This window comes from Triturus cristatus, chromosome 9 (genome assembly GCF_964204655.1).
Source record: "Triturus cristatus chromosome 9, aTriCri1.1, whole genome shotgun sequence".
NCBI lineage: Eukaryota > Metazoa > Chordata > Amphibia > Caudata > Salamandridae > Triturus > Triturus cristatus.
In genome coordinates, this window is record NC_140592.1 from 1,013,728,718 (window position 1) to 1,013,744,115 (window position 15,398).

A 15,398-nucleotide genomic window follows, 5' to 3' on the forward strand; every position below is an offset into this window, starting at 1 on the left:
TTTGTTATGCTATGCTATGTTTTGTTTTGCCATGCTATGCTTTGTTATGCTATGATATGCATTGTTTTGTTATGCTATGTTTTGTTATGCTATGCTATATTTTGTTTTGCTTTGCTATGCTTTGTTATGCTATGCTATGCTTTGTTTTGTTATGCTGTGCTATGTTTTGTTATGCTATGCTATGTTTTGTTGTATTTTGTTAGGCTATGCTTTGTTTTGTTATGCTATGCTATGTTTGTTTTGTTATGCTATGCTATGCTTTGTTATGCTATGCTATGTTTTGTTTTGTTATGCTATGCCATGTTTTGTTGTGTTTTGTTATGCTATGCTATGTTTTGTTGTTTTTTGTTATGCTATGCTATGTTTTGTTATGCTATGTTATGTTTTGTTATGCTATGCTATGTTTTGCTGTGTTTTGCTATGTTTTGTTTTGGTATGCTATGCTATTTCTCTGTTTTGTTGTGTTTTGTTATGCTATGCTATGTTTTGTTGTGTTTTGCTATGTGTTGTGTTTTGTTATGCTATGTTTTGTTTTGCTATGCTATGCTTTGTTATGCTATGCTATGTTTTGCTGTTTTTGTTATGCTATGCTATGTTTTGTTATGCTATGCTATGTTATGTTTTGTTTTGTTGTGTTTTGTTATGCTATGCTATGCTTTGTTGTGGTTTGCTATGCTATGCTATGTTTTTATGGTATGCTTTACTATGCTATGCTTTTTTATGCTATGCCATGCTTTGTTTCATTATGCTATGTTTTGTTATAGCTTGTAGATAGCTTGTACCCAGCACGATATCATCTGCAACCAGTGAACATCACTTTCAATCACCAGTCTGACAAGGGTAACGGCATAAGGGAGAACAAGCATTTGCAATGCAATAGGTCTCGCATTGCGTGAGTTTGAGCTATTGGCATTGTAAATGACAATTCCTTTTATTTATGTTTTGGTTTTTAAAATATAAATAAAAGGCATTGTCATTTACAATGCCAATGGCATAAACTTGTGTAAATGCGAGACCTATTGCATTGCAAATGCTTGTTTTCAAAGCGCCGCAAAGCTGCCAAATGGGCCAAATGCGCTGGCGGCTTCTCACCGCATGGAGCCCAGAGTGCTGCGAGAGTTTGTTGCAACTACACGGGAGGTTGTCACGATCAGAGATAAGGTGTGTGTAAGGGGGGGGGGGTATAGCAAAGGGGTGTTCACATGAGCTACTGAGGTCCCCTGCACAGTTTATAGTTTTGTACTCATGGGGAGGTTTCTACAGTATGTCCAGATGAGAAGTGAGCACATTGTATGTGCACAGTTTTTTGTTATGCTATGCTATGTTTTGTTATGCTATGCTATGTTTTGGTGTGTTTTGCTATGCTATACTTTGTTTTGTTATGCTATGCTATGTTTTGTTATGCTATGCTATGCTATGTTTTGTTGTGTTTTGTTATGCTATGCTCTGTTTTGTTGTGTTTTGTTATGCTATGCTTTGTTGTGGTTTGCTATGCTATGCTATGTTTTTATGGTATGCTTTGCTATGCTATGCTTTGTTATGCTATGCTATGCTTTGTTTCATTATGCTATGCTATGCTATGTTTTGTTATAGCTTGTAGATAGGCTGTACCCAGCACGTTATCATCTGCAACCAATGAACATCACTTTCAGTCACCAGTCTGACAAGGGCAACGGCATAAGGGAGAACAAGCTTTTGCAATGCAATAGGTCTCGCATTGCCTGAGTTTGAGCTATTGGCATTGTAAATGACAATTCCTTTTATTTATGTTTTGGTTTTTAAAATATAAATAAAAGGCATTGTCATTTACAATGCCAATGGCATAAACTTGTGTAAATGCGAGACATATTGCATTGCAAATGCTTGTTTTCAAAGCGCCGCAAAGCTACCAAATGGGCCAAATGCGCTGGCGGCTTCTCGCTGCATTGAGCCCAGAGTGCTGCGAGAGTTTGTTGCAACTACACGGGAGGTTGTCACGATCAGAGATAAGGTGTGTGTAAGGGGGGGGGGTATAGCAAAGGGGTGTTCACATGAGCTATTGAGGTCCCCTGCACAGTTTATAGTTTTGTACTCCTGGGGAGGTTTCTACAGTATGCCCAGATGAGAAGTGAGCGCATTGTATGTGCACAGTCTGTTGTCGCCGCACTTCAAGACGGGAGGGGTCACTGTCTACACCAAGCCCGAGAAACACAAGGACCAACCCAAGTATGTCTGCTCATAGCGCACAGAGGCGAGTTGTTCAACCCCAAGCGCTAGAGAAATAAAGCCACTCTTTTGCCGTGCTTTCTTTATTGTTTCATTTTTTCTCTGGAAGCCCAAAACTGCATAGTTTGTATTCTTCAATAAAACTAAATGAAAACGACTGGGAATCTTTGCCTTTACTGCCCACTTCCTCCGTATTATTTGTTGCAACGCTATAACTCTTCATGTATGCACCGTAAGAAGGAACAAGCATTGGAAATGCAATAGGTCTCGCATTTGTTGGAGCTATTGGCATTGTAAATGGCAATGTTCTGTACTTTGCAATAGGTCTTGTATTTGTTGGAGCTATTCACATTGTAAATGGCAATGTTTTTTATTTATCCTTGGGGTTTTATATAGCGCAAACATAACATCCTCAGTTGTGAATTTCGATTCATCAAAGTTTTGTGAGCCCTGAAATTAGCACAAGTAAAGTGCTAACAGTATAAATATGGGCACTGTTTAACAAACGAAGCCACTGCATTACAAGAGCAAAGGTGACCGAGTGACTGCTTCTGGGTTGACGGAGTTGCTTACAGTCACTGCCCGTTAAAGCTAGCTAACCGCTACTATGAGTTTATCAAACTTAATGCTATGTTTTCCTGTGTTATGTTATGCTATGCTATGTTATGCTATGCAATGCTATGTTCTGTTGTGTTTTGATATGCTATGGTATGTTTTGTTTTGTTATGCTATGCTATGTTTTGTTATGCTATGCTATGCTTTGTTTTGGTATGCTATGCTAGGTTTTGTTATGCTATGCTATGTTTTGTTGTGTTTTGTTATGCTATGCTGTGTTTTGGTGTGTATTGTTATGCTGTTTTGTTGTGTTTTGTTATGCTATGCTATGCTTTGTTATGCTATGTTTTGTTTTGTTATGCAATTCTATGCTTTGTTATGCTATGCTATGTTTTGTTTTGTTATGCTATGCTATGTTTTATTGTATTTTGTTATGCTATGTTTTGTTATGCTCTGCTATGTTTTGTTTTGTTATGCTATGCTATGCTTTGTTATGCTATGCTATGTTTTGTTATGCTATGTTATGTTGTGTTGTATTTTGTTATGCTATGCTATGTTTTGCTATGCTATACTTTGTTTTGTTATGCTATGCTATGTTTTGTTATGCTATGCTATATTTTGTAGTGTTTTGTTATGCTATGCTTTGTTTTGTTATGCTATGCTATGTTTTGTTATGCTTTGCTATGTTTTGTTGTGTTTTGATATGCCTTGCTATGTTTTGTTATGCTAGGCTATGTTTTGTTGTGTTTTGATATGCTATGCTATGTTTTGTTATGCTATGCTATGCTTTGTTATGCTATGCTATGTTTTGGTGTTTTTGTTATGCTATGCTATGTTTTGTTATGGTATGCTATGTTTTGCTATGCTATGCTTTGTTATGCTATGCTATGCTTTATTTCGTTATGCTATGTTTTGTTATGCTATGCTGTGTTTTGTTGTGTTCTTCCTAGGCTATGCTTTGTTTGGTTATGCTATGCTATGTTTTGTGATGCTATGCTATCTTTTGTTGTGTTTTGTTATGCTATGCTATGTTTTGTTTTGCTATGCTATGGTTTGTTATGCTATGCTATGCTTTGTTTTGTTATGCTATGCTATGTTGTGTTATGCTATGCTATGTTTTGTTTTGTTGTGTTTTGTTATGCTATGCTATGTTTTGTTGTGTTTTGTTATGCTATGCTATGTTTTGTTGTGCTTTGCTATGCTATGCTATGCTATGTTTTGTTGTGTTATGCTATGTTTTGTTATGCTATGCTATGTTTTTTTATGCTATGATTTGTTATGTTATGTTGTGTTAGGCTAGGCTATGTTATGTTGTGTTATGCTAGGCTATGTTATGTTGTGTTAGGTTAGGCTAGACTGTGTTATGTTGTGTTAGGCTAGGTTGTGTTGTGTTGTGCTGTGTTGTGTTGTGCTGTGTTTTGTTTTGTTTTGTTATGTAATGTTATGTTTTTATTTTGTTTTGTTATGTTATGGTTTGTTATGTTTTATGATATACTATCTTTTGTTATGTTATACTATGTTATGTTATACTGTGTTTAAGCCACAGAGCAGAAAGGTAAGACATGTCACGTCACCAAACAATGCTTGCCTGCAACCCAAGCATATTGTCGCGTTAAGCTGCGTGTGCAGTCCGCATTCGGGTCAATCTGAGCCATCATTAATGCAAGGAGACATTCGATACTTTTGGAAGCACAGCACTACAACTTGAAAGCTTGGCTCATGTGCTCCATTGATTGCTACTAATACTTGTGAGTATTTAACATGCTGACAGATGAGTACTTTTGTGATCTGGAATCCAAGCCAATACTCATCAGTGCACAACTGTATTTAGGTATGACAAAATGTAATTGCTGCCTCGGCAGGAAAACATAGAGTCTGCCGGGATCCACCTGTCCTCGCCGTGACCCCGTGCACTTCTGAGCTCTGTGCCTGCTTCACAACTTTTGTGAAGACTTTTCTTATCCGATTGTTAAATAAACAAGCAGATAAGAAAAGTCTTCACGATAGCCGTGAAGCAGACGAGCCAGTCCGGGTGGGCCGAAACAAAAAGCCAAAGGGAGGCAACCCAGAAAGCTCATTTCCAATGGCAGGCCACCGTTTACCATAAAGGGTGATGCCAGCCAATGGAAATGAGGGACGGGGCTTAAAGCTCTTTCCTGAAAATCCTCTCCTACAAAATCTCTCGCGGAGGCGGAGCAGCACTTTGCGCTGCAACGCGCGCGAGACCTAAAAAGGAACGAAGAGCCGATCCTGCGACGAATATATGCTGTTGAGTTTGTTTGTTGTGTTGTTTAGAGGGGTGGGGGGGATTCTTAGTGGATAGGGGGGATGTAAACGTTTTCACATCAAAGCAATATGTGCTACACTACCTGGTGAACATTTCACAGGATCTGTCACCTAAAAAGTATAATGATAAAAGAGGTAGGAGTGAAAAAAACACGTTTGATCCACGTGGGTCCCTAGGCACTTATTGTTTGTTCCTTGCAGACCTTTCTGACACTAGCTCTGTTGAAGCTATCTGCCCTTTTTATGGCCAAAACATCCCTGTGCACATTCTTGGGTAATTTCTCTTCTTTGAGCCATGTTCAGTAAGTTGCAGCTGATTCACAAAATATAAAAAATAATGAAAAACATGACATCGATTTTAAGCACATCATGCGTGAACTTTTAGAGGCACGTGTCCAAAAGAGAAACTATTTATAACGACTGTAAATAAGTAGCGTGTTCAACATTTCAAAGAGAAGTATTAAGCCGAGTTTTAATAATTCAGCAAGGATTTTTTTATTTTTTACTTTAGCTTCCTTCATCCTGTAGTTAGTAAGAGGAGAAATTGATATGAGCATCATCTTCAATGTATTCGGGCTCCTTATCATCTTGTGATTGCGCCCCCACCCCCTTCCCCAGGCCAGCGCCACTGTTGCTGTACTTTAATGCTGTGTAGAGTGTATGTAGCTGCGCTGCACTTCAGTCCCTGCTATGCTACGGAGCGGGATCCCAGCGTAGCGCTGCATTTCAGCCGTGCTCACCAGGGTTGTGCACCGCAGATCGGGATACCAGCGCAGCCCTGCACTTCAGGCCGCGCTCAGCAGGCTTGTGCACCACAGAGAGTGTTCACTGTGCCGTGCTGCCCTTTTAGCCTTGCTCACCAAGGTTGTGCACCACAGAGAGTGTTCACTGTGCCGCGCTGCACTTCAGGCCTTTCTCACTACCGTTGTGCACTGCAGACCGGGATGCCGTCTTAGAGCTGCGCTTCAAGCCTTGCTCACCAGGGTTGTGCATCACAGAGAGTGTTCACTGTGCCGTGCTGCACTTTTAGCCTTGCTCACAGGGTTGTGCACTACAGATCGGGATCCCGGCGCAGCCCTGCACTTCAAGCCGTGCTCATCAGGTTTGTGCACCTCAGAGCGGGATGCTGTTTTAGTGCTGCAGTAACACATTAGCCAACACACTCACTGGAATGCAGACTCTGCAACATATTCACAAGGGACACACACACACACTGTCAGATGCATTCACCACGAGTTAAACCCACAAACACGTTCACGCAGCGCACGCATGGACTCACATTTCCGTGCCCGCTCTGCAGCGGGCGTGCACACCCACCTGCACAGTTACATGCAGCTTCATTCATTCAAGCGCCTGCCTCTCACTGCCCTTCGTTTCAAGCCGTGCTGTTTAATGAGTACGTGCGAGAGTAAAAACACAGCCATTGAGCGAACGTTGCGTTGCGAAACAATATATGTCACAATATATCGAGAAAGCCAGCTTCGTGCAACACAGCGCGGAACAACGGAAGCAGGAGACCTCCCTTGTAATCCCGACTTCCCTGTGATGACATTGTGTGATCCAGGACAGATAACATCTACCTGTGGCACAGATCGGCCTAACCCGGGGGCTATACACAAATAGGCATTTACGTTTAGCTCACACTTTGCATTGCATTTGCACCTGGTTTATAAGTCAGGGGAGACACTCGAAGCCATCCGACAGTTTTAAACCTGATTGGTTTGTTTTTCGTCTTTTTGTCCACTCATCACCCACCAGGAAAGAACGTGAACTGATCTCAACAAGAAAACAGGACGAGAGTAGCTTGTCTGTGGCAGGAGGGGATTAAAACAAAAAAAATATAGTGCTTGCGGTCCCGAAAATGAAAGCGGACCGCGCTCCCTTATTGCGTGCGGGTGGTAGCAGATATTTACATAGACAAAGTAATAAAAAATAAATATAGTTCTCGCGGTCCGGAAAATGAAAGCGGACGGCGCTCCCTAGGTGCGTGCCGGTGGTAGCAGATATTTGGATAGACAAAGTAGAAAAAAATATATAGTGCTCGCGGTCCCGAAAATGAAAGAGGACCGCGCATGTAACTTACCAAAAATAACAAATATAGGGCCTCATGTAGGTAAATAAATTTTACCGGTTCTTAAATACCGAGCCGTACCGAATCGGTAAATTAGAATCGGTAAGTTATATGTAGGTAAAAATTCGGTAACAGTTACCGATTCGGTAACATTCGGTAATCACGAATCGGAATTCACCGAATCGGTAAATACCGAGGTGGTATTTACCGAATCGGAAAATACCGAGGTGGTATTTACCGAATCGGAAAATACCGAATCGGTATGTACGGATTCGGTAAATAAAATCACATGACATGACGAAACAGCTAATCCTGTGCAACGACAGCCCACCCAACCAGGAAGTGCCCACACCCAGGCAGGTGTACATAATTAGCCGAAGTGGCCACACCCAGGCAGGTGTACATAATTAGCCGACCCTGGAGAGGCTTGGAGTGCAGAGGAGAGGCAGGGAGCCGTTGCATGTGCGAGCGGGTAAACGAACAGCATGTCCAGCCAGAGAACACAGAAAGACGGAGGGGAAAGGAGGAGGAAGCTGAAATTTAGCCCCAAGGAACTCCAGGTGCTGGTGGAGGAGGTGGTGAAGCAGCACCAGAAGCTGTTTGGAAGGCAATCCCTGCAAGTGCCTGAGGCGGAAAAGCGCAACATATGGCTGGCCATCCAGGCGCAGGTCAATGCTGTGGGAGTGACCCACAGGGACATTGAGGTCCTCAAAAAGCGCTGGTATGACCTGAGGATTGTAACCAAGAGGAAGATGGGCGACATCCAGAAGGAGGCCAGCCAGACCGGAGGTGGAACCAACAGGGCACCTGCCCTCACCGAACTGGAGGAGCTGGTGGCGGCCACAATCGAGCAAGAGAGCGTCGTGGGTCTTGGGGACGCCGACAGCTCTGCCAGAGCCGCAACACACCAAGGTAAGACGAAAGCACAGCAATGTAGCCCCCCCTACCCCTATCCCACATCCCCCATTGTGAAACGAGAATCACACTGCAGTCCACACGTGTCAGTGCAGACAGGCAATGCATTCCGGGAGATGTAGTCAGGGCAACACTAACCATGACGTACATGTTACAGGGCAACAAGGCATGTCACGCACTCGAGGCACAAGGAGACAGAGGACATATTGGAATGTGAAATGATTGATTGTGACGCTTGCAATGCAGCCCTTCGGGGACACTGAGCCAATGTTGTATTTCTGTCCACAGATGTGACATCATGCAGGACAGGGCATGCTGCAGGAGAGACGGCACACCGGCCACAAATATCACCTCTAGCCAGCACAAGTTCAGACCAGGGAGCAGGCCCACTGGCAGCCGCACCACCAACACAGCCAGCCTCGCCGCACCCAGAGCCAGCATCACCTCACCGAGAGCCAGCATCACCTCACCGAGAGCCAGCATCACCACAACCAGAGCCAGCATCGCCACTCATGTTCGAATCACCGGCCACATCTCCGCTTGCAGGTGTGAGAATGAGGAGGCGTCCAGCAGCCAGGCTACGAGCCTTAGACACCTCGTCAGACGACAGCATGGGCCCAGAAGACCGCACCGGGCCCCAGGAAGGGAGCCATGCCACTGTGCCCCACACCTCACAGGCAGCACAGACGGGAGCAAGAGGGCGCCGCAGGTCGCGTGTCCAGAGTCCACCAGCACCCACTGACGGCCATGGTGTCTTCTTGGGGCTCGAGGGCCAAATGTTGAAACAACAGCGCCTGCAATCAAAGGCAGTCATGTCAGTCCAGAGGCACATGCGGGTGATGAAGACAACATTAGTCAACATGGACAATAACATTAGCGGCATGGCTGCGGGCATTCGGGACATGTCCCAGTCAATCCAGCAGTTGTGCAGCAAATTAGATGCTGACATCGAAGCACGGCGCCGGGAACGCCAGAGAAGGGACACTACCAGCAGGGCACTCAACCGTCTGGCAACTGCGACTTCTCTACTGTGCCGGCGCTCTGTGACGATGCAGGAGGGCCTAACACAGTGCTGCAGCGACCTGTCTCGGGGGATGGTGCAGGTGACAAGTGCACTAGGGGTGCTATTGACTAGTCAGGCGTCGACAACTGCTGCAGGGGATGCTGCGGAGAGCATCGACACCAGCAGCAGCATCACACCCCCCGTCCCAGAAGCACGCAGGAGCAGCAGGCGGCTTGGGGTTGGCTCTAGTGAGGATGCACAGGCCGTGCAATCCACCACTGCAGCGCGTATGCGCAAACATTGATGTAGCCCTGCTAAGCCACTTCCCATTGGGTGACGTAACCCTGGACATACTCCTTGTATAGATGGTATATTGCCTGATTGGCCTGTTCATGTGTTCATGGCGTGGTGCCACATTAAAACTACGTCAGGACTTCTCACAACTCGCTGTGTCCCCTCACTTACTCAGAAATAGTTGCATGTGATCTCTGCCCGTCTCTCTCTCCCATCGATTGCAGTTGGCACTCTAGCTGCGTTGCCCTCTGGCTGGCCTGACTCATCCTCGTTGTCCTCAAAATATGTTAGTTCCACATCTGTACCTTTTTTCGTGGCAAGGTTGTGCAGCATTGCACAAGTGGCAATAATCTTGCAGCAGGTGATGGGTTTGTACTGGCGTGCGCCTCCGCTCTTGTGCAGGCAGCGGAACCTGCTCTTCAGTAGTCCAAACGTGCGCTCCACCACATTGCGTGTTGTTTTATGTGCCACGTTGTATCGTCTCTCACTCTGGGTTGCTGGGTGTAGGTAGGGAGTGAGGATGAATGACCGGCATGCATATGCACTGTCGCCTGGATGAGTAAAAGGGAACCATCAGTAACATGCCTCTATACACTATGATTTGCAGGTTTCAAGGGGCGTCACTGTTACTTACCTAGCAGGTATCTCTCTCCGAATTCTCCGGCACTCAGTCGTGTGTAGATCCCACTATTCTGGAAGATGTAGGAGTCGTGGGTGCTCCCAGGAAACTTTGCAACAATATCTGTGATGATGTTCCCTGCATCACAGATCACCTGCACATTGATGGAGTGGGTGGACTTCCTGTTCCTGTAGATGTGCTCTGTATCAGCTGGTGGACAGATTGGGATGTGTGTACCATCAATACAGCCGATGACATGGGGGAACTGTGCCATGTGATAAAAGTCTGTTTTTGTTTTCTGCAGTGCAGCCTGTGTGTTTGGGAAGCTTATGTAGTGGTGCATTCTCTGCATCATGGCATCAAGGAACTTCCTGAAGAAACGTGACAGGCAACTCTGGGATACCCCACCCACCGCAGCTATCACCACCTGATAACTGCCGGATGCCAACAGATGTAGGCTGCAGAGCACCTGCACATGTGGGGGTATGGCGTGCGCCCTTCTTATTGGATGGTCCAGGAGTGGGTGTAGGTCCCTGATTAAGTCCATGATGGTTTCGGGGTGTAGCCTGTACCTCTCATGTATCTCTGCATCAGTCAGCTGGAATAGTGTGATGCGCTGTCTGTAGATTTGTTCCTCCCGTCGCCACACCCTCAGTCCTGCTGCCTGTAGACGTAGGCGCCTTGCAATGACGTACATGGCGGCCATGTTGTCCACGCTGTTGCATTTTGGGATTGCCTATATGCATTGTTGATGGTTACCACCTGCTTTCAATCCGTGTTAATTACCGACTCTTATTTACCGATTTTCCTGGATTTCTTAATTACCGAGTGCTCCTACATGTCATTTTAAATTTTACCACTTCATATTTACCACTTCATGTTTACCGAATCGTTAATTATGTATTCGGTAAATCTGATTCGGTATTTTGGAATTCGGTAAATATGAATCGGTATTTACCGCCTCATATTTACCGAAAAGTGGTTTTTGGACTCCTACATCTCACTTGTCTGAATACCGGTCGGTAACGGCATATTTACCGAAAATCGGCCGTTACCGACCGGTATTTGGCTACCTACATGAGGCCCATAGTGTTTACCGAGTAAATGAAGGTGGACGTGTCCCTCCGCAAGTCAGTGATCCAATCCCGGTGGGCGGGGCCAAAAGGGGACAGGGTGGCAACCCTCAGTATAATGATTGCCTCCGGTGCAATCATTACACTGTGTTTTGCATAATCTGTGACGCAAAACGACACACACAAATCAAATTTGCAGGTGGAGCAGAGACACGACTTCTGGAACTGTATTGATTCCAAGACGCTCTCGCACGCGCTGCAAACACCAGGCGAGACCTAAAAAAGATCCACACAGTGCCTATGAGAGACAGTCAGAGACCCTAGGAAGGAGCTGTAATATAACCACGTTAACTGAAGGGGAAAAAAAAGAGTAGGAAATGTCGGTGAAGGCGAGAATGCCCGTAAGGCACCAGGTGTAGATACAACAGTATGATGGGTATCAGGCGATGGTGGGGGCGGGGGAAGCAAGACAGGCAATCAGTTTTCTGAGGGAGGTATGGAAAGTAAACAAACCCCTTTGTTAGTACCATTGGGAACGTATATGAGGGGTAGTGGGGTTAGGGGAACTCACCCAAGACCTAAAGTATAGGACGGGTGGAGATACACAGAGCCACCATACCTATCCCTAAAGGCCAGGCGCTGCTTACAAACCAAAACCCAGCTCCTCAGGGAGGTCTCTTGTCTGTTTTTGCCGAAAATTTGTCTATAAATGTATCCAAAGCGCCTAGAGATGGCACCACCCCTGCATTAAGGGTAGTGACCTCCATATCGTTTTCTCAGTGGTTGCCCATTTAAGAAGATCTTTCAACCAAAGTGACAGCAATGGTGCTTCAGTGGATTTCCAAGTCAAGGCTATAGAATGCTGTAGGAGAACGAATGCCAAGTTGATGAACCTAACGGCTTATCTATTCTTGCGCATCTGGGTGGTCAGTCCCAGTAGGCAATGAAGCCGGTTGCACTGCAGCAGGTGGCCCAGAACCTCAGTGACTAGTTGTTAATAAAACCAAGATCACATCTCCTTCATACCTCTAAACCTTTATCGGTCATAGACCGTTCCACAGCAACCTAATATTTTGAGCGCTCCTCAGCTACCCAACAAAGTTGTCACTCCTGTGTCCCATGTTAAGTTCACAACATTATAAAAGGGATTAAGACTACTCATGCTGCACACACACCTCCATGGTGCTCTTTTGTTCACCTATAAATGAACTTTATTCAGATACCTAAGTGTTGTTCCTATTCTTATGCTCTTGTAATTATGTATATATTTTGTGGCTGGATTAAAGCATACTGTTTTCCATGGTGATGCCAAGAAGATACGTTCATACCCAAGTTCAGGGTCACATTGAGGCTTTCTTGTGTTTGTGGAACCCACTTTGTTTCTTCAGTGATGCAGTGAGGAACCAGAACCTTTTGGGCCTGGCGGCGCAGGGTACGCCTTAATCTCCTGGATTCACCTGCTCAGCTACACAGAGACCTGCTCAGCTACACAGAGACACGGGACACTCTGTCGGCGTTAGAAGATCAGATTTATTAGCTGCAGCTAGTACAGTTATCCCAGAAGTACACAAGGTAGGTTCTCAGGAGACTGCCACTTCACTCTGTGGTGCACAATCTTTTATACTATATAGATAACATATACATTAACCAAGTGTACACCCAGAGCATACAAGAAAGAGCCAATAAGGAAAGTTGGAAAACATGACAGAACCAATAGGAGAGATTGGAAAACAAAAGTGTCAGATGACTCGAAGAAACCTCTCCTCCGACTATGTTTGTCACCCCTCCCTCAAACTAATTCATTAACGGATTCGCAACTAACTTGCAGGTGGCGAGATACGTTTGTGTGTGCTGGAGGATAGTTGTGAAACGAGAGAATCCTAGCAGAAGACAGTGAAGGCCAGAGGATAAGATAAAGTCAGAAAAGAATAGTGTGAATCAACAGATAGTTGAGACAGGGATTAGAAAACCAGACGGAGATTAGTGTACTCGGCCAGTCCTAACACCAGCTTTGCAAATAGAGGCAGAAAGGCTGTTTTTAACACGAAGCTGCAGAAAAAGCAGAATAGACTTTGTTCGCCGTGCTGCCTGAGTGATGGCAACACAAAATGGCGGTGGAGCACAAAATGGCGGGTCGATTCGATCGCGATCAGAAATCGAAGTTCCTCAGACCCTCCTTTTGCCAGAACTCAGGCAAGATAGACTCATGCTAATCTGAGTCAATGTCGATAGTCATGAGGTCATCGAGCTGTTGCTGTAACATCATTCTTATGTTTTCTGTTACTTGTGGTTTGGGTTTAGGGATGCACATAGTAGCACAAAGATCACAGATGGCGGGACCACAGTGCATACAAAGGCAACAGGAGAAAATAATGGTCAGAATTATTCCAAAAAATGTCAACGCTTTCCAACCCCATTTGGACAGTAGTCCCCAAAACCACTCCGTAAAAGACCAATCTCCTTCGTCCTGGTGAATCGACTCAGAGATTATGTGCAACTTGGAGATAGCTTGGTATACTGTCGGAGCGTCATTAGGTATGAAAATACAGCAACTTGACCCGATCAATTTGCACACTCCACCACGGTCTGCAAGAACAAAATCTAGGGCAACTCGATTCTGTAAGGTCATAAGACGGTCCGCCTGTAGTTCTGCCCTGATATTACTTAAGGCTCCTACAGTGATGTTTATTGTGGTCTCTACGACACGGACCAGTTGCCTTATATTTCTGCTGTTGGCCATTGGACCCCAAAAAGGAAGAATTCCTTTAAGGAAATCTCCTCCCTCTTGTCCTGCTGTATCTCTCGAATCAATAATCCCTCTGCCGTATCTGTTTCGATGATAGTTTGCAGAAGCGGTGTATGTAGGGGGAAGAAGGAAAGCTATATAGTAAGTACCGGAGAAACCCGTTGGTAACCATGGTAATATTCAGTTCTTCTAATGAGTTCATGTTGAGGAAGAGTATGAAAGAGATGTGGAGAGACAGTTGAAGAAGACGGAGAGGAAGAAGGAGAGACAACTTTTTGCTGCAGAGCATAAATAATCCAACCTATAAACGCCAAAGCAATACACAATGATATAATAATACATAAGGTTATATTGAAATGACTGTACATTATTTTACAGGATTCTTTCTTCATTTCATCCTTTCTCTCTCTTTTTCCTAGTGTAGTTTCCATCTTTCTAATGGATGCTCACGGCAATCTTCCTCGATCACTCAATCACGATTGTCTGCCGTCCTATGACACTGCAAGTCCTGCAGGCCTATTGCCACTACTCAGGTCGCAATTAAGACTCCTACCGTGACCCTGCAACCGGGACAGAATACTACACAAGAGAGAAATCTTAAGAGTTCTTTGTTCTAGGTCTTAGATTGTAGTGTTCTTTTCCAGGCGTGGTTTGATCTTGGAACAATGTTCGTGGATTAGTCGTAACCAAGCGACGATGTGATGGTATTGCTTCCTGCAGAATCTCGTCGTCCTCTTTCTCAGATAGTGTCCCATTTAGGTGTGCATCACTAAAGGGCACGAATCGTGGAACCTTCTCACTTTCTGAGTCACCAATACCCCTGCGCACCCATTGATCGTAGGGTAAAGGTAAAGACACTTTCTTACAATGCACACCGTGAATCCAATTTTTCTTTCCTTCGACTTTAACTGCTGTTCTCATGGTTAGCAAAACCATTCGGGGCTCTCTCCACCTGGGTTCCAAATTTCTCGTCCTTTGGAAATTCTTGGTGCAGACCCAGTCACCTGTTCGGATGGAATGACCTGGGTCTGTGGAGGCCTCCGGCAGAGCACTCTGAACCTGTTGATGGAGAACACGCAATTTAGTCGTAAGATCATGCAGATAGTCAATCAACATTGGATATGGCAAGTCTGAGTATTTCTTTGGGTGCGGGACTCCCCATACATTAGCCGGGTTTCCAAAAACTACTTCGTAAGGGCTAAGTCCCAAACGAGAGTGTACTGCAGTTCTGGTGGACAGCAGTGCTAATGGCAAAGCATCGGGCCTATTGAGTCCTGTACTAGCTTGAACCTTTGCTAGTTTTAACTTTAAGGTTCCGTTGTAGCATTCTACTAAACCCGCTGACTGTGGATGATTTGCCGCATGGAACTTTTGCTTGATACCAAGACCCGCACAAACTTTTTGCATGACTTGGCCAACAAATTCGCTCCCATTGTCACTCCAGACAATGCGCGGCAAACCAAACCTGGGGAAAAATTATTTTAGTAGAACTTTAGCTGTGGATAAGGCTGTGTTATCCTTTAGAGGGTATGCTTCTATCCATCTTGAAAAGGCTCATACTACCACCAGAACGTATTTGAGGTTGTTGCATCGCTCCATATGAATATAGTCGATCTGCAACACCTCAAATG